Source organism: Sminthopsis crassicaudata, chromosome 4 (genome assembly GCF_048593235.1).
Source record: "Sminthopsis crassicaudata isolate SCR6 chromosome 4, ASM4859323v1, whole genome shotgun sequence".
Classification (NCBI taxonomy): domain Eukaryota; kingdom Metazoa; phylum Chordata; class Mammalia; order Dasyuromorphia; family Dasyuridae; genus Sminthopsis; species Sminthopsis crassicaudata.
In genome coordinates, this window is record NC_133620.1 from 275,061,303 (window position 1) to 275,080,731 (window position 19,429).

Below are 19,429 nucleotides of genomic sequence, written 5' to 3' on the forward strand. Positions count from 1 at the left end.
AGAAACCCATACCCTCAAATTCACAGATGAGAAACTCTAGAGTGGTTATGTTAAAAGCCTCCATTAGTGAATTTAAGTACCTTTCAGCAAAGATAATTATCATAAAAAGGAGGTGGGGAAATGAACTTTTAAAAGAATATGGCAATTCAGGTCATCATGCCAGTCAACCACAGTCTTTGAATTACTCCCTATGAGTTACAAACTAATACAGTTAATATGTATCCAAAATAGGATATGAATTCAGATTTCCCTGACTTCAAATCCCCCTTTCTATCAACTGGGCAATGACACCTCTTGGGTACATGCATGAATATACATCACTATGAAGTAAGTGGAAATTTGATACATTTCTCTGATCATACTGTACATTGTCAAAAAGAAAGACTTCATATACACCAAAATATTTATAGTAGCACTTTTTTGTGGTAGCAAAGAATTGGAAATAAAGTAGGTGTCTATTGATGGGGGAATGGATAAATAAATTGTAATTCGTGAATGAAATGGAATATTATTAGAAACTAACAATATGATGAATACAGGCTCACTTCAAGTATCATCTCCAATAGAAAAATCACTTCATCTCCATCTCCATCTCCCTCAGTTTGTTCATATATAAAATGGGGAAATAACAACACTTACCTGCCAGAATTATTGTAAAGATAAAATGACACAATATTTGTAAAAACAAAAACAAAAACATTTTGCCAGCCTTAAAAATAAATGCTAGTTATCATCATTATTATTATTATCATTATAAGGTGGGGGCTTAACTATTATCTGAGCTATCCTGCAGAGGACAGGCGCCCCGTCACATACTGTTTCCACAGAAGACTGGACAGCACAAGATGAGCTGAGTCTAAAGCAGGAGAGAGTCAGGTGAAATCCACTTTTTAAGCTCCATCCCATTAACTCTGCTGAAATTCTGAATTCCTTTGTCTTCTCTTTTCTCTTATTCACTTTCTTAGAGTCAAGGTCTGTCTCCAGATCACCTCTGAAGCCCCCCCAAACTTAATTTCTAAGCTGAAAAAACGAGATTGCCTACCATCAGACAGCACTTTTCCCCCCTCCCCTTTTCTACTTTTTTTGAGGGAGAAATGGGAAAATCCAAACATTTTTGGTGAAACTCAAAAGGTAAGTTACTTTTGTGAAATGACTGAAAACTTACTGATATTGAAGGATAAAGAAACATCCCCTTTTTTGGAATGTGCAGGAAAATAGAGGAAACATGGGGGCTTAAAGAGAGACAACTGTCCTACTATTTCAGCATTGCTTTTCCCCTCTCTTTTCCAGGTCCAGCATGCTTTCCATCCAGTCCCTCTCTCATCTGCTTGACTAGCCCAGTAGTGAAAGGCAGCCTTTGAGACTGGATTCTACAGAACATCTGGCTGCACTGCCCTCTGGAGGCCTCCCCTTCCAGTTGTTGGCCTCTGCTGATGACCTTCAAGCTTAGCCATATCTTCTTTTCTTTTAGCCTCAGTCCAGAGACTGACCTTAGTTTCATCAGATTCCGAAAAAAGCTTCCTACATTTCTGTGAAGGAGCAACAAGGTCCGAGTCCTTCCCAGGAAATTCATCCAGATGCCCCAAGTTCATAAGGCCTGAGCACAGCTATCAGTTAATAAAACCTAGGAGATGAGAATTAGAAGGATCTTTAACATGCTGGGCTCCAAACACATATTTTATTTTACACAAAGAGTTGGAGAGAGTTGAGTCTCCTATCTTCCAATATAACCTTTGCTTTTTCCATTATGACTCAATTTTGCATTCAGAGAAGTCTTCATGGAGATGATGAGACTTAAATTTTGCCCTGAAATATCAATCTCAAGATAGACTGACACAATAGAAAGAAATTTAGATTTGGAGTCAGAGGCTCTGGATTGAATAGTCAGGATGAGTGATGATGGCCCAAGATGTAGTGAATGACCTTTAGTGGGTAAAATCTCCACAAAAATGAAATCATTAATTTTTTGAAGTGTATATATGAAACTTTGTGGTATTTTATGGGAACTAAGATCATCCACTGTATCCTAGGGGCATGAAAAAGTCATCCTGATTTTTGTCCTGCCACTGAACTTTAATGATTCTGGACAAGAGAGTGAGACTGATGACTTTGTGTATCTGTTTCACTTATATCCAATTCATGAGCAAAGTCAAGATATCATGCCATGATGTCATCAGATCTCTTTGAAAATGAAAAACGAACAATTATCTCTACAGATCTCCTATCATTTTGAATTGCTTAAGTCATGAGCACAATGCTTGCCATAAAGTAAGTGTTGAATAAATGCTTGTTGGCATGTCTTGACTTATTAATGATTTGGATTGGACATTCTTATAGAGATTTGCAATTCTTCCTTTGAGAACAATTTGTTCAATTGATTTTAGAAAGACCTCGAAAGATTTACATGAACTGATGCTAAGTGAAACAAGCATAACCAGGAATACACTGCACAAAATAATGGCAAGAATGTGAGATAATCAACTGTGAAAGGTATGGTTATTCTCAGTGGTTTAGTGATCCAAAGCAATCCCAATAGACTTTGGAGAGAAAATGCCATCTGCATCCAGAAAAAGACCTAAGGAGACTGAATGTAAATCAACACATGCTATGTTCACTTCTTCTTCTTTTTTTTTTTTTAATTTCTCCCATGGTTTTCCTTTTTGCTCTTATTTTTCTCTTCCAACACGATTAATGTGTCTTATAAACAAACAAACAAACAAATAAATAAATAAATAAACAAAAAACCTATCAAATAAATAAATAAAGTTTAGATGTTGAGTAGATAAATAAATAAGAGAACAGTTTGTTCTTATCCTTTGTCTATCTGCTGAAGAATGACTCTTGGTTCTATATGCACATTAGCTTCTTCTACATTTTGGATAATTGACCCTTATATAGATTACTTGTTGCAGAGATTTTCCCCCCATTTCTCTTATTCTAATTGCATTGATTTTGTTCATGTGAAAGCCTTATAATTTCATGTAGCTGAAATGACCTATTTTATCTTTTATGGTGACCTTTATCCCTCATTGATTAAGAAATCACTCCCTAGCCAAAGATACCTGATTCCCTTCTAATTTATTTATGGTATAGCCTTTAATATCTATTTGTGGAACTATGCCCAAAAAGTTATCAAACTGTGCATACCCTTTGATCCAGCATTGCTGCTACTGGGCTTATATCCCAAAGAAATATTGAGGAGGGGAAAGGGTCCTGTATGTGCCAAAATGTGGCAGCTCTTTTTATAGTGGCTAGAAACTGGAAGATGAATGGATGTCCATCAATTGGAGAATGGTTGGGTAAATTATGGTACATGAAGGTTATGGAATATTATTGCTCTGTAAGAAATGACCAGCAGGAGGAATACAGAGAGGCTTGGAGAGACTTACATGATCTGATGCTGAGTGAAATGAACAGAACCAGAAGATCGCTGTACACTTCAATGCTGTATGAAGATGTATTCTGATGGAAGTGGAAATCTTCAACATAAAGAAGATCCAACTCACTTCCAGTTGATCAATGATGGACAGAAACAACTACACCCAGAGAAGATACACTGGGAAGTGAATGTAAATTGTTAGCACTACTGTTTATCTACCCAGGTTACTTATATCTTCGGAATCTAATACTTAATGTGCAACAAGAAAATGGTATTTACACACATATATTGTATCTAGGTTATATTGTAACACATGTAAAATGTATGGGATTGCCTGTCATCAGGAGGAGGGAGTAGAGAGAGGTAGGGGATAATTTGGGAAAATGAATACAAGGGATAATGTTATAAAAAAAATTACTCATGCATATATAATGTCAACAATTTATAAATAAAATTTTAAAAAATATCTATTTGTGGATCCATTTTAAGCACTGTATAAATTTTGCTATTCTGATCTCTATCAGCCATCCCTTTAGAAATGATTTATGTTCCACTCTTTATTCTAGTGACTTTCTACAATCTACTATAGATAGTAACATTTTCTTTTATTTGTTTTCAATACCTTTTGAGCTATGAGGGTAGCTTCTTCCTAAGGTAGGTATCTTTCTAGAGAAGGGAATAAGCATTTATTAAGCACTTATAATGTGCCACATACTGTGTGAAACACAAATATTATCTCATTTGAATTTGACAAAAGTCCTATGAAGTAGATGCTATTCTGGATGTCCAGCTAAGAAAATTGAGATAGATAGAGGCTCAATGACTTGCCCAGGTTCACATAACTAGTCAGTGCCTGAAACCAAATTGGAACTCAGAACTTTGTGACTTTGTAATGGAGATTATTTAGTACAACTACCTTGGATTTTTTTGGTTGCTGTTCAGTCATTTCAGTCATATCCGACTCTTTGTGATCCTACTATTTTTTTGTTTGTTTGTTTTTTGCAAAGATGCCGGAGTGATTTACCATTTCCTTTTGAGCTCATTTTACAGATAAGGAAACTGAGGCAAACACAAGTAAGTGACTTGCCCAAGATCACATATCTAAGAAGAGTTTGAGGTTGGATTTGAATTCATCTTCTTGCCTTCAAGCCCGACTTGTTTTACAAAAGAGGAAATATAGAGTTAAAATCCTAGCTGTGTTATTTACTAATTGCATAGCTCTAATAAGTCCTATCTCAGTCATCTATATCCACTTAGATAAGTCACAACCTTTCTGGGCCTCAGTTTTCCTCAGTAAAATGAGTTGAACTAAGTGACTTCTAAAGTCTCTTTTGCATTTATAAGTATAATTAAAAGTAGCACAACTGGGATTCCAACCCTGCTTTCTGCCTTCAAGGCCTATGTTTCTGTTGACACACCATATGGTGGTGAAGGAAAATGTGAATTCTGGGAAGGGTTTTGGACTGGTTCATAAGATCATAGAATCACAAGCCTAGACCTAGAAGAGACTTTCAAGGTCACTGATTACAACCCATTCGTTTCGGGATTGCCTGTCATCTAGGGGAGGGAGTAGAGGGAGAGAGGGGAAAATTTGGAAAAATGAATACAAGAGATAATGTTATAAAAAAATTACTCATGCATATATACTGTCAAAAAATTTATAATTATAAAATTTAAAAAATAAATTAAAAAAACCAACCCATTCATTTCATAAATGTGAAAAATAATAAAATGTGAAAATAACTTGCTTAATGATGCACAGGTAGTCAGTGGGGAAGGCAGGTTCAAAGGATCTGGATTTGAATCTTACCTCCAACATTTACTAACAAGAGGCTTGGGCAAATTACACATTTCCTCTCACTGAGAATTTATTTCTTCCTCCATAAAACAAGAAGGTTGGAGATGTTCTCTAAAATCCCTTCCAGCTTTAAAACCCAAGATTCTAGGAACTGTGTCATTTAGGTCATGCTAAGCCCTTCCCAGGGAAATAGGGAGGAGGCTGTGTTTGCTGCACTGGTGGCGTGCGTGGACGTGAGTAACTCCAGCCAATCTGCTGATGAGCAAGGACAGACTAAGCCAAGAAACTGATCAATTCCTCCAGGGATGCTGCCAGGAGGGGAGGATGCAGTTTGATAAGAGGCTGGCTTCTGACCCAGACTGATGCCCCGAGATAGCCAGATTTGCAATCTTGCTGTGAAAGCCCTGGGAGGCCTGGCTGGGGGTAGAGTGTGAGGGGGAGGATATTTAGAGGTTCAAGCCTTTGCTGCTCTCCTTTTCCTAAAAAAAAACCAACTGAGATGGAGACTATTTTAAGTCACTCCCTCAGTGATTGCCCCCAGCAATCTCTCCCCTCCTCCTGTTGTCCTTGGGCATAAAGGCCAGGCTCACTCAGTGGGCATAGGTGGTAGTAGAGAGACAGAGATAGAGAGAAAGAGACACAGAGACAGACAGAGAGAGGGACAGAGACAAAGACAGAACCAGGCAGAGACAGACAGAGATAAAGAAATAGAGTTAGAGACAGAAATAGAGCTACAGAAAGAGAGACAGACAGAAATAGGTAGAAACAGAATAAGAGACAGAGATAAAGAAATAGAGTAAGAGACAAATAGACATACAGAAACAGAGAGACAGAAATAGGTAGAAACAGAGAATAAGAGACAGAGATAAAGAAATAGCATAAGAGACAGAAATAGAGATAGAGAGACAGAAATATGTAGAAACAAAATGAGATAGAGATAAAGAAATAAAGAGAATAAGAGAAAGACAGAAATAAACAAAAATAGAGAGGCAGAAACTGATAGAGACAGATAAGAGACAGAAATAGAGATATAAAAACAGGTAGAGACAGAGAAAAAGATAGGCAGTGACACAAAGAGAAAGAGAGAGCTGTGGCTGACTGTCATGTATCCTGATGTCATGGGTCACCCGGACTCTCTGGTGTCACTGTCCCTGCCATCCTGTGCCCAACATGGGTGGAGCTCAGTAGGACAGTCACGTCCCCATAGCTGTCACCTTTCCCCTGTGACTGGATATAACGACAGTCCTGGCGCTATTAAGGTCAGAGAGGCTCTTTCCTGAGGCCGTGCCATGCCCAGAGAGCCTGGGCTGGGTTGGCACTAGGCTCGCTTGGGCTCTGGGGTGGGGATCGCCTGAGCAAGCAGGTGGAGAGCAGATGACAAGGAGCACCAGGCAAGAGGCAGCTGAGAGAGCTTTGGGAAAGAAAAAACAGAATTAGATCATTAGTGTGGGATTTGGAAAGAATTTGGGATCGGATCATAGGCACATAGGACCTCAATCTAGAACTGGAAAGGACTTTTGAGGTCATTGAGTCCAGATGCCTCATTTTATAAATGTGAACTTTGAGACACAGGGGAGTTAACTGATTTACCTCAGGTCACACAGGTAGTCAGAGAGGAACAGGATTTGAACTCAGGTGGAATGAATACCATTTCTGGAGCTGAACAACTCTGCTTACTGACTGTGTGAACCTGTGCAAGTCACTTCATTTCCCGGGGGCCTCAGTTTTCTTATTGTATAATGAAGATGTTGGACTAGATGGCTTCTGACATCCCTTTAATGTTTAGTTCTATGATTCTATGATCACAGTTAGGATGCTTTTAAATTGTACCACTGTAGAGTCAGGAGAACTGGGCTATCACTCTGGGTTGTTTTCTTCCTTTTAAAAATGAAGATTTGCAGGAAGAGACAGCAGATAGACCCAGATAAAACCAGTGTTTCAAAAGACTTGGGATTTCAGGAATTTCAAGGATGTGGTACTCACTCCACCAGTGCACATTGCAACCCCTTCCTCAATTGCTCTGAATTAAAAAAAAATTCCTCAACTGGTGGCCAACCTTACAAAGGCTGAGGTCTCCCATTGCATCCCATTGCATTGGCCATTTCTAGTTGTCCTGGTCTATACCTGGCCACTGGATCCAGATGGTTCTGGAGAGGAAAGTAAGGCAGGTGACCTTACCCAGCCCTCCCTCACTTACACTCACTTGTATGATATGACTTCTCTTCAAGAACAAAGGACAAACTACAAGCTAGGCTGGACTTCAGATGAGATTCACACATCTTGTCTCCCTATAGTCAGACTTTTAAAACTTTTCTAGATAGAACTCTACTGGTGAAAAGTAAAGCATCAGAGAGGGCTAGAGGTTTAGCTGAAGGAAAGAAATAATAGTAACATCATCCCCACCACAGCCAACACTCACATTTCTAGACATTGCTGCAGTTTGCAAAGTACTTTCCTCCTAACAACCCTGTAAGGCAGATAAATAGTACCAGTATTGAACTATTATGCTCAATATTATGATGCTCATTTGAGAGCTAGGGAAATTGATATTCAGTGATGATTGCCAAGGTCCCTTTAAGATTAATCAAAGATCAAAGTCAGGCTTCTTTGTAACATTGACCTTTTGTCAGTGTGGTAAAGCCTACAGATCCCTTCCCAGAAGAATGTTGTTGTTGTTGCTTTTTTTTTTTTTTTTCAAATAATGGATTTTTATTTCCAAAATACTTGCAAAGATAATTTTCAACATCCACCCTTGCAAAACCTCGTGTTCCAAATTTTTCTCCCTTTCCCTCCCCTAGACAGCAAGTAATCCAATGTAGGTTAAACATGTGCAATTCCAGAAGAATGTTTTTAAACATGTAAAATACACAAGATTACAAATGAAACAACATTGCATGTTTTCCTCCATATTTTCTTACAAGCCTTTTTAATCTGTCCACAGATTTGTTGGGTGGAAGAGGGAGAGTCAGGGGACCTCAAGTTACGAACCCCCTAATCTAGAGCTTCAAGGAATTTTAAAAGGTCTCTTGTACAATCTCCTCTTTTTATAGGTGAGAAATTTCCCTATTTTATAGCTAAGAAATCTGAAGCCTGTGAAGTTTGTTTTACCCAAGATCATCCCAGCAATAAATGTCAGAAGTAAAGATATAAGTGCATATGTGTGTGTATATGCATATGCTTAAAGAACACTAGTATCATTCCATCAATACCACACCCTTCCCTTGAGAGGGTGGATGACTCTTGCAACTAGGAAAAGATCAGGAGGAGAGCCACAGCAGGTGGTCCTGTCCTGTGATGGGCATGTGGATAGGGAGGGCCCCATGCTCAGCCCCACAGAATGGGGGGGGGTGCAGACAGACAGCAGCAGCCACTGGGTGTCTGAGCACATCCTGCCCGGCCTCCTGGGATCCAGGCCCAGCAGAGGGAGCTGGCAACCAACACAGGAAGAAGGCAGAAAGAACCACAGACCCCAGTCCCATGGACCTTTCAGCCCCACCTCCGAGGCTTTCTTAGAATTAGACTATTTGGTTAAGAAAGAGGCCAGCAGAAGGCACTACTATCCAAGGTAGGAGACCTTTTACTGGCCCTACAGGATACCTTCCTGCTCCTTCTCCACCAGAAAGCTGGTCCAAGGGGTTCAGGACACTGCTTCTCCAACCCCTACCTCCACCCAACCCAGGACAGAAGGGACAGACTATATCCAGGAGTACTGCCTGCTTCAGGCCCCACTCATAGTGCCCCAGAGCCATCAAGGGTCTCTTCCAGAGAACTACCTGACCCTCCCCTGCTTCAAGGCATTAAGTTAAGAACTCTGGCTCAGACAAGCATATGCCCCAGCACCAGGGAAGAGAATCATAGAACACACCTGGGTAAATGGCTCACTTGGCAAACTCATGGTACCCACAACTGCATGACCATAGAACCCTTTTTTGTGTCAAAGACCCCGTTGGCAGTCTTGTCAGCCCTTTGGACCTTTGTCAGAATAATTTTCTCAAATGCATACGATAAAATGCATAGGATTACAAAGGAAATCAATATTGAAATAAAAGTGTATTTTTCCTCATTCAAATGCATAGATCCTTCCTAAAATCTATCACATGAATCTCAAATTAACTTTGCCTTATGAGATATAAACTAAGAACATCTATGCTAAGTAAAATCAATCTTGCCTCAGGAAGAACAATGAGGAAAAGCTTTTTGGAGAAAGTTAATTTCAGGTTTAAGTTTGACCATAAAAATAAGTGTGAAATTGGATGTTCTTGTTCTCAATTTTGGTATTGTAACATCATCAATCTGGGAAGATGAATAGAACAGTGAACCTTGAATTCCAGACAACTTTCTACCTGTGTGATTTTGAGCAAGTCCCTTAACTTCCTGATGATTTAGTTCCCTCAGTAACAGTCAGTCAGTGAAGAAGCTGAAAACCAATAACCAATAGTCAGTCAGTCAATAAGCATTTATAAAGAGCCTACTAAGTGCTAGATGCTGTGCTAAGCATGGTAAAATGAAGAGATTGGACTAGAAGATCTCTGAGATCCCTTTCAGCTCAATCTATGGTTGCTATGGGATTTAGATCTGGAAAAGACCTCAGAAGCCGTTTTTAGTCTAACCCCACCTTACCTTACTCATAAAGGAAATGAGGCAGAGAGATTATTTGTGTAAGGTCATATAAGTACAATACAACAGAGCCAAAACTTAAAACCAAATTCTCTGACTCCAGCTCTTTCTTTGGCACAATGTTCAAGCTATTGTGCACTGTTACCATTATTTTTGTAAGAAGTACACCTGATTATAGAAGAGAGTTTACCTTTTCCATATTATAATACATACATACATACCCTTTAGTTAGATAAATGCTATTGTATCATTGTAATAAAGATTCTCTCTTCTTTTCTCTGTTTCTCTTTCTTCCACCCCTTCCTTCCCTTCCCCCCCCCCTCTCTCTCTCTCTCTCTCTCTCCTCTCTGTCTCTCTGTCTCTCTCTCTCTGTCTCTCTCTCTCCTCTCTCTCTCTCTCTGTCTCTCTCTCTCTGTCTCTCTCTCTCTGTCTCTCTCTCTGTCTCTCTCTCTCTCTGTCCCTCTTTTTTTTTTTTTTTTTTTTTTTTTTTTTGGTCAAGCCTTTGCCAATCTATTGGGCATGAAGTAGAACCTTGGAGTCACTTTAATTTAGCAAAGTTGACCAGAAAAGAAAATGATAAATGGTGGAGAGCCTGTAGCACATTGATGCATTGTTGAGGGAGCTGTGAATTGTTCTAACCCTTCTGGAATGCAATTTAGAACTATGCGCAAAAGAGTTTGTTAATAAACTGTGAATGCCCTTTGATCCAGCAACACCACTATTAGGCCTATATCCTAAGAGTTCAAAGAAAGGACTCATAGATACAAAAATGTTTATAGCAATTCTTTTTGTAGTGGCAAAAGAGACTAATGGGATACCTATCAATTGGGAATTGGCTAAAACAAAATGTGTTACGTGAATGGAATGGAAAACCATTGTGTTGCAAGAAATGATGAAGAGAATGATTTCAGGGAGACATGGGAAGACTTGTAGGAAATGATGCAGAATGAAGTAAGCTGAATCAGGAGAATAAATTTTTACTATGATATCAATATTATAAAAATTAACTATTATGAAAGACTTAGGAACTCCAATCAATAAAATGATTAACAATGATTTAGAGGAATGATGAAGAATGACAACTTAATGACAGGTGAAGTGATGAACTAAAATATGCAGAATGAGAAGTACATTTTTGGATGTGACTAATGTGGGAATTTTCTTTTTGCTTCACTGTATTTATATAAAACAAATGTTTTATAATTATTTCTTCTCACCTTCTCTTTCTCTTTTTCTTTCATTTTGTCTTTCTCTTCCTTCTTTTTCCTTCCCCCTTTCTTCCTTCCTTCCTTCCTTCCTTCCTTCCTTCCTTCCTTCCTTCCTTCCTTCCTTCCTTCCTTCCTTCCTTCCTTCCTTCCTTCCTTCCTTCCTTCCTTCCTTCCTTCCTTCTTTCTTTTCTTCTTTCCCTCTTCCCATCATTCCTCCCCCTTTTTTTCTTCCTTCCTTCCCTTCTTCTGTATTTGGGGAGGTAGAAAAAAATGCTTGATAATTGAAAAAAATTAGATGGCTTTATTGTCAAAGACAAATAACACATAATAAAATGGAAGGAGGCATATTGGAGAGAGCTTTCCAATTCCAGGCTTCTCAACATTTCCAAAGCCAGGTCTTTTAAGGTGGATCTTGCCCGATAAAGATACTAGTACCACTCTTTGGTCTTTGTGCTTTTTCTAGACCTCATTTCCCCCTCTGTAAAATGTCATGGTTAGATTAACTCTCTAGTTTTTAAGATTCCTTGCTGCTCTGATATTTAAGGATTTGCAGGACTTCATCAACCTCTGTTTGGATCCAGCCTATCCTTCCAGGGTAGTTATAAATGATTTCTCTTCAAGTATTCTACACTCCAGTCAAATTCACCTCCATGTCCTTCTCTGTTCTTGCATAAATTCTTCCCCAATCTGGTCTACTTTCTGTCATTACCTCCATCTCTTGGAACCTCAGCTCATTTCAAGGCTCACTTGTCTTTCCTCATCCCCCAAGTTGTAAATGTTTCTCTTCACATGATTTTGCATTAAATTTGTATCTATAGGAAATGGTTTGTTTCTTTAACTTGAGTTCCTCTTACCAATCAATTCACATGACCAGTCCCTATTTTTCTCCCAATATTTTGTATTTGCTTATCTCTATACTCATTGTGTTCCTGGGTAGAAATGAAAGCTCCTCGAAGATAGGAAGTGCCTTTTAGTTTTTTGTCTTTGTATTCTTAGCACATAGCACATTTCCTAACACATAATGAATGGATGAATTTTAAATACTAATTGAATTGAGGAACCTTATTGTTCAATCATTTTTAGTCTTTTTTATGGTTCAACTTGTTGCTGTTCAGTTCAGTCAGTTGGGTCTGACTGCCTGTGATCCCATTTGGGTTTTTTTTTGCAAAGACATTGGAGTAGTTTGCCATTTCTTTCTCCAGCTCAATTTACAGATGAGAAAACTGAGGCAAACAGGGTTAAGTGACTTGTCTAGGGTCATATGATTACTAAGTATCTCAAGTCAGATTAGAGCTCAGGAAGATGGGTCCTCCTGATCTATACCTAGAGCTCTGTCCTATGTGCCACTTAGCTGATCCTGCCGAGTCTTGGCTCTTTGCTTTTTCCCACTGGTGAGTAACCCTACATGGGGGCTCATTTGCCTCAATGCTACGTCTGAATTTGTCTTACAGTTAGGTGATTCCTGACTCTCTGTTCCATCCATAAAGGGGAGCTTAGGCAGCTAGGGAGCACAGTGGCTATAGTGCCAGGCTTAGAATCAGGAAGACGTGAGTTCAAATTCAGCCTCAGACATTTTCTAGCTTTGTGACACTAGGCAAGTCATTTGGCCCTATTTGCTTCAGTTTCCTGAAGAAGTAAACGGCAAACCACTCTGGCATCTTTGCTGAGAAAACCCCAAATGGGTCATGAAAAGTCAGACACCACTGAAATGACTGAAAAAATGGAACACATGAAAAAAAGAGAGCACATAGATAATTGAGTCAGTCTTAGGGAACTGTCATTAATTCAGATGTGTCAATAGTTAAGCTTACTCCCTCATATGACTGTTCTTGGGGAGGTTTCTAGGACAGTGAAAAGTGTTCTGAACTGGAGGCCAAGAGGTTCTTTCAGGTCTGCCATAAACTTGCCATGGGATACTGGACAAGCCAACTCTCCCTGAACTTTAGTTTTCTCCTCTACAAAATAAAAGGGTTGGACTGAATTATCTCTAAGGACCCTTCTAGCTCAAGCATCCTGTGATTTGTGATGAACTGAGGCTAGCACAGCAGCAGAAGGGGTAGTCTTTGACTTGGCTCACGCTTTTCCCTTTCTACTTTTCTCTACCTTTCCTTCCTTCCCATCACCAAAGTACATCCTTAGAACAGATTTATGGAGTGAAAAACCAAGTTCTTAGGGTCCTAGGAACCTAAGTTCCAAATTGCTCTTCATTGACCTTAGCTTCAAGTATCCTTCTTGTATTCTTGCTCCAAAAAAGTTGCATATAACCTAAGTTTTGAATATTATTATTGTCATGTAATATTATAACTTATATAATGAGATGAACCAAATCAGTTCCAATAGCAGTAATGAACTGAACCAGCTATACCCAGCGAAAGAACTCTGGGAGACGACTAGGAACCACTACATGGAATTCCCAATCCCTCTAATTTTGTCCACCTGCATTTTTGATTTTCTTCACAGGCTAAAGGTACACTATTTCAAAGTCCGATTCTTTTTCTACAACAAAATAACTGTATGGACATGTATATGTATATTGTATTTAATTTATACTTTAAAATATTTAACATGTATTGGTCAAACTGCCATCTGGGGGGTGGGGAAGGAGGGGAAAAATTAGAACAAAAGGTTTGGAAATCGTCAATGTTGTAAAATTACCCATGCATATATCTGGTAAATAAAAACTATTAAAATTTTTAAAATATTATTAATTATAGGATATAATTATATATATTGGGATGTCAACTTGAGGGCAAGAACTGAATTACTCTTTTGTATTTATATCAGATCTTCACACCTGGCACATAGTAAGCATTTAACAATGCTCATGTGACTATTTATGTCTGTCTATCCATCTATCTTTTTATCTATCTACCTTTATATTTATATATCTGTCTACCTTTCTTTTTCTCCATCTACCTTTCTCTCTATCTATTTATCTACATTTCAATCTATCTTCTGTCTATCTATCTATCTATCCATTCTTGAGCAATAGATAGCTACCTATCTTTAATACTAGCTATCTTGACCACTCATATAATACTTACTGCATGCTGCTTTGGAGCATGCTTTATTCAACACAATTCAACAGAATAAACATTTTGTAATCATTTACGGATGCAGAATACTACAATAAAATACTAGACTAAAAACTCTAAGAGAGCAGGAATCATAACCTACATAAATTTGGAATTCCTCCTTCCCCCTCCCAAGCAAAGTACTCTGCATACACTAGGTGCTTTATAAATGTTCTTATAACAAATAAATCTATTCCTGCCCTCAAAGTGCTTACAGTTCAATAGGAGAGAAAACTCAAATACAGATATCTATAAGACACAATATTATTTGATGCGGCCTCCAATGTGTTGGCCAGACTTCTTGTGGATAAAAAGCAACCAATCAGCAAGTATTTATTAAGCTCCTGCCATGAGTCATGTATTTTGCTGGGCTCAAAGACATAAATGCAAAAGTGGGACAGTCTCTGCGGGCAAGGAGCTTCGGATAGGGCTGCCTAAAGAGTACATCTATAAAAGGCACAATATGAAAAATACTTGGAAAGGTAGTGTTGCCTCATTGTGAAGAGCATTGAATGCCAGGCAGAGAGTTTGCACTGTCCTGGGGTGCTGCTTATTAACTCTTTGAATTGCTACTTAGTTTTTCTCACGTGCATTTGTCCTATCTCCCTCACTAGGCTGTAAGCTTGTTGAGGACATGAGGACACTTCTTTTCCCCCCTCCCCTTCTCAGGGAAGTACACACAGTAAGAATAACTGAGATGCCATTCCTTTAGTACTTTATAATCCCTTTGGGAGGGAAGCAAGATAGATATTGTCATCCCCAGTTCTTAAAGGGACAAAAACAGAATCAGAAGGAAAGTGATTTACTAGGCTGGTTAAGTGGCAGACCATGGAATCAAACCTCAGTTTTTCTACCATGAGTCTATTGTCCTTTCCATTAAACCCCTGTTGATTCTGAGTGGGAGTCCAATAAATATTTGTCAAATGAATGAATAAGTGAATGAATAAATGAATGAATGCACTGTGGATAAATGCTTGCATTTTGCTTGCTCAGAGAATAAAAACTGTGTCAGAGCCCATGTAAAAGGTAGATGGGGAGGAGGTGGAGTCACTATTTTCTAGGGCAAATGGGCATGAACTGTTTGTGTGAGGGGGTCTCAAAGGGGACCCTGCTTTTTCTACACTTGCACTGGAAGGATGGAGCAGCAGTGCCCTGAGCTCTGGCCGGGGGGAGGGAGAGGAGGGATGGAAGGTGGGAGGAAGTCACTGGAGGTGGGGAGGAGGCGATTCACGGCACCACTGGAACTTTCTGGTTCCCCAGTGCCAAATAAACAAATCCCCCTTGAGTACTCCTACCTCAGACCTGACCTCCCAGGCCCTGAGCCAAGTCCACTGCCACTCTGATTGCTGCTCTGGCCAGAAACGTCAGGTAAGTACCTTGGAGTTAAGTTGGGGAGCTATGACTATGGAAGGCTTGGACCCCGAGGGAGAGCGGAGGGAGTCTGAGAACACTTTTGTGGAGAGAGGGGGGGGGGGAATTAGGCTGGGCACTCTAGGGGAGAGAAATATTCAGAGGAGGGAAGAGGGGATTGGCTGTACTGAAGAACAGGAGAGGGAACTGATGGGGAAAGAAAGGGACCAGAGCACTGGGGGGGAGGGGGAGTGGAAGGAGACTGGGAGATGGAAGGGAGAAGGAATGGGGATGTGGAGTACTGAGGGGAAAAGAGAGGGCAGAGGGGCCAGCTATAGATTTGGGAAGGGGGCTGATATAGGTCATGGGAGAAGGAGAGGGAAAGAGAAAAATTACCTTTTCCACTTCTGAGTTCAAACTATTCATCTGTAGCTCTGTGTAGTTTGGTCTAGGGCCCTGTAATCTTCATGGCTCATTCTGAGCACCCCCTGGGCATACCACAGGCCCTCCTCGGGTCATTGGCTGGGGTTCTTGCCAGCTGTTTGTAGGGTCTGTGGTTGTCTCACCCCCTCACTCTCTGCCTCTGCGGTTGGGGCCGGGGTCAGTCGGTGGTGGTAACATCCCTGTGCACACGTGTGTATGCATGTGGGTATAGGATGGGGAGGGTTGGATGTACATTGAACTTGTAAACATGATGCTCTCATCCCCCAGTGGTGGTGGTGGTGGGGAGGAGTTCAGGGGACCGTGGTAAGCAGGCTCTTCTCCCAGCCAGGTGCTTGTGGGATGAGAGGCAGACCATAAAGAGCCCTTTTCTCAGCCACAGAAGCTCTATTTACACAGTCTCTGGGATTAGCCCGTTGGTCTGACATGTCACATTTACAACCAGGGCCATATCCTGCTGTTCACCTTAGTGGGGCCCAGTCAGGACAGCCCTGAGCTGGGAGGCAAGAGACCTTGCTTCTGGAGACGGTCCCACTACAAATCTTAGTTTACCCATCTAGACAATGGAGAGAATCTTTATCACCCTATTGATTATAGGGCTAGTCTGAATTCAGGATGAAACAATACTCTAACTACAATATCACTAAAAATATAGTTTCGATCCTGGGAAATCACATCATTATTGTTGTTATACTATTTAGCTTCATATAATCCCAATAAGGAAGAAAGAATATAAATAACAGAAGGAGAGCTGGCAAGAACAATACTTAAAGACTCAGACACACACATATGAGTGTAGGTATAGATCTGTAGAAATAGATCAATGTATAAATGCATAGCGTATAAGTGTGAACAAAGTGAACTTGAAACATTAATACAAGGAGACAGCTCAATGGAATTCTTTATGGAGGATACCTTGTTCAAGTGAACTAGATTTTTTAAAAAGGAGATTTTTAAAATGCAGTTATAGTAATCCAGGAACTCAGTGGGGAAGTATGGTAGAAATTCTATGGACAAGCGTAAAAAGAGAGAGAGAGAAAGGAAACAAAAAGGGTATTGTTGTTGTATACCACAGATCATCTAGCCAGATAAAAGATCTGGATGAAGCTTCTTTAATGAGAAAAAGGAAAGATATTGTCATACAGGTAGAAGTGCTTTAAACATCTGCTAAAAGCAGAATATATAGATATAGATATATACATGTATGTATATACATCTGTGTGTATTTGGAACATATAGTTTGGGCATGTTTTGATAGTTTCATCTCTTAGAAGCCTGAGAAAATATATTCATTCGTGAGTCTCACCTTTCAAAAACTCAGTATTATCCACAAAATTGCATTTACCTCATTGTGTTAAGAAAGGACAATATGTTCTCCTCAAAGATGTTTGCCATTGTTTTACAGAATGTACAATGCAGAATCCAATTGAAAAAGAAATTCCCCATCAATTTCAAGATTACCCAGATTCTCTTGTCATGTTCATTGTGTTGATTTTATCAAGGCTCAGAATATTTCAGAATATTTATTAGGCTACTAAGCATTCTCTACAGCCATAAAGTAAAAAGAACTTTTAAAACCAAGTATAAGAGGAGAGGTGAGGAACAAAGGAGGGGTGAGGAAAGCAGTGATGCAGGGGTAGATCTATAATACTTCAGAAGAGTTTGGTTCAACTTTTTTGTTGTTCAGTTGCATAAAACTCTTTGGACCCTCACTTAGGGTTTTCTTGGCAAATGGTTTGCCATTTCCTTCTCTAGCTCATTTAAGGTTACACAACTAGTAATTGTCTAAGGCCAGATTTGAACTCAGGAAATGAATCTTCCTTCCAAGATAATTGCCCCATCCATTGCATTACCTTCGATACCCGTCTGGTTCAACTATCCACAGAACAAAAGCCAAATGAATGAAGAATGCCCAATGGACACTATTGTATGCACAATCTATAGGACTCAGAACACATATCTTGGACCAACATTCTAAATATACAGCAAATTGGCTCTAGTTGTGAACAGATAGGAGAAGGAAGACAGGAAGGAGGTAGAGGGAGAAGAAAATTGATTATTTAGTCCCTTGAACTGACTGGGATCTAATAGGAGAGGAAGATGTCTATGTAAATGACTTTATCATCACAGAGTCCTAGTGATAAATCTCTACTGTGAAGTAGAAATTCTCTACTTCAAAGTTCTACAGCTATATCATTAGCGAGTTATTATCTAATGGTCCTACATCATACTCAGCAGAAGTCAGTTAGCACAAATCAGGCCATCAGATGTAGAGACTGCTCTAATCAGAAATGGATGGCAAGCAGTCGACCATCTAGCATCCACTTCCTAGAGAGGAAAAGTCAGCAGCTTCGTTTTAACAAAGGAGGAAAGACTCAGAGAGGGAAAAATGAAGACTTATTCAAGATTTTGTGACTAACATAAATAACAGAATTCTGCTTCAAATCTAGGTTTCTCATCAAATCTAGATTTCACAAACTCCAAATCCACTGATTTTCTCTTTCAGAATACAGCCTTGTTCTCCTTTCATATTACAAAGAAACTGAAGCCCAGGAAAGGGACTTCAAGATCACATAAGTATTAAGCAATTCAAATTTTAAGCCCAGAGCTTTTGAAAAGAGTAGTTATTTAAGGACAATATGCTTGTTTCTGGCCCTCTTGCTTCCAAAAAGCTGCCTCTAACCTGATGCAGGGAAAGAAGATCATCAAATTTATTAAAATTGTTTGAAAAGTTAGAAGAAAGAGGCCCTAAGTAAGAGATCTGAGGAATCCTCTATGAATTAAAATACTTGGCCTTTAGCACATGTGCTAACTTACAGCAGTGAAACTATATCAGTGCTCTTGAATAGTCGTCCATCCATCCCTCCCCTACACTGCCCTCAACTCTGAGCCCTCCTGTCTCACCCTGCCTCCCATCTAAGGAGGCTTAGGAAATTCTGGCAAGATATTGATGTTCCATTGCTGCTCTGTAGAGATTACGGCCCCATTAAGGCCAGTGGAGAGGGGAGAGAGGAAGGAGGAGAAAAAAAGAGAAAGAAAAGTTTCCTTTCAAGCTTTAGATCATTTAGAGTGGATACCCCCAGCAACCTGCCAAGAACTGACTCACCCGCCTGTGAAACACTACAGGTGCACTCAGTGAGACAAAGGGGGCCTGTTCCAAACAGCCAGCTCACTCTGAGATGGACCTCCGGTGTCAGGCACAGAAAGCCTCCTGGGAAGTGAGTTTGGTACATTGGATGGACTGAGTAAGGATCAAGGAAAAGGGGAGTGAGGAGGCATGAGGGTGGAGAAGAAAAAGGAAGGAATTCTCCAGATAGAGTTGGGATTTTTCACCTAAGTATTATAGTTTTAATCTGAGTTGTACTTCAGATTGGGAGACTTATGGTCTTGGAACACAGACCTGCAGGGATTTTGTTCCCATTCAACTACTTACAAGCATTTATGCATCACACACGGGATCTTAGTGGCTAAAGCAGCGAACCAGAAATCAGGATAATTGGTGTCTGGTCCAGCTTTCCCACTAACTCTTTTCTTGGATCATAAACTCTCTGGATTAGAAGGG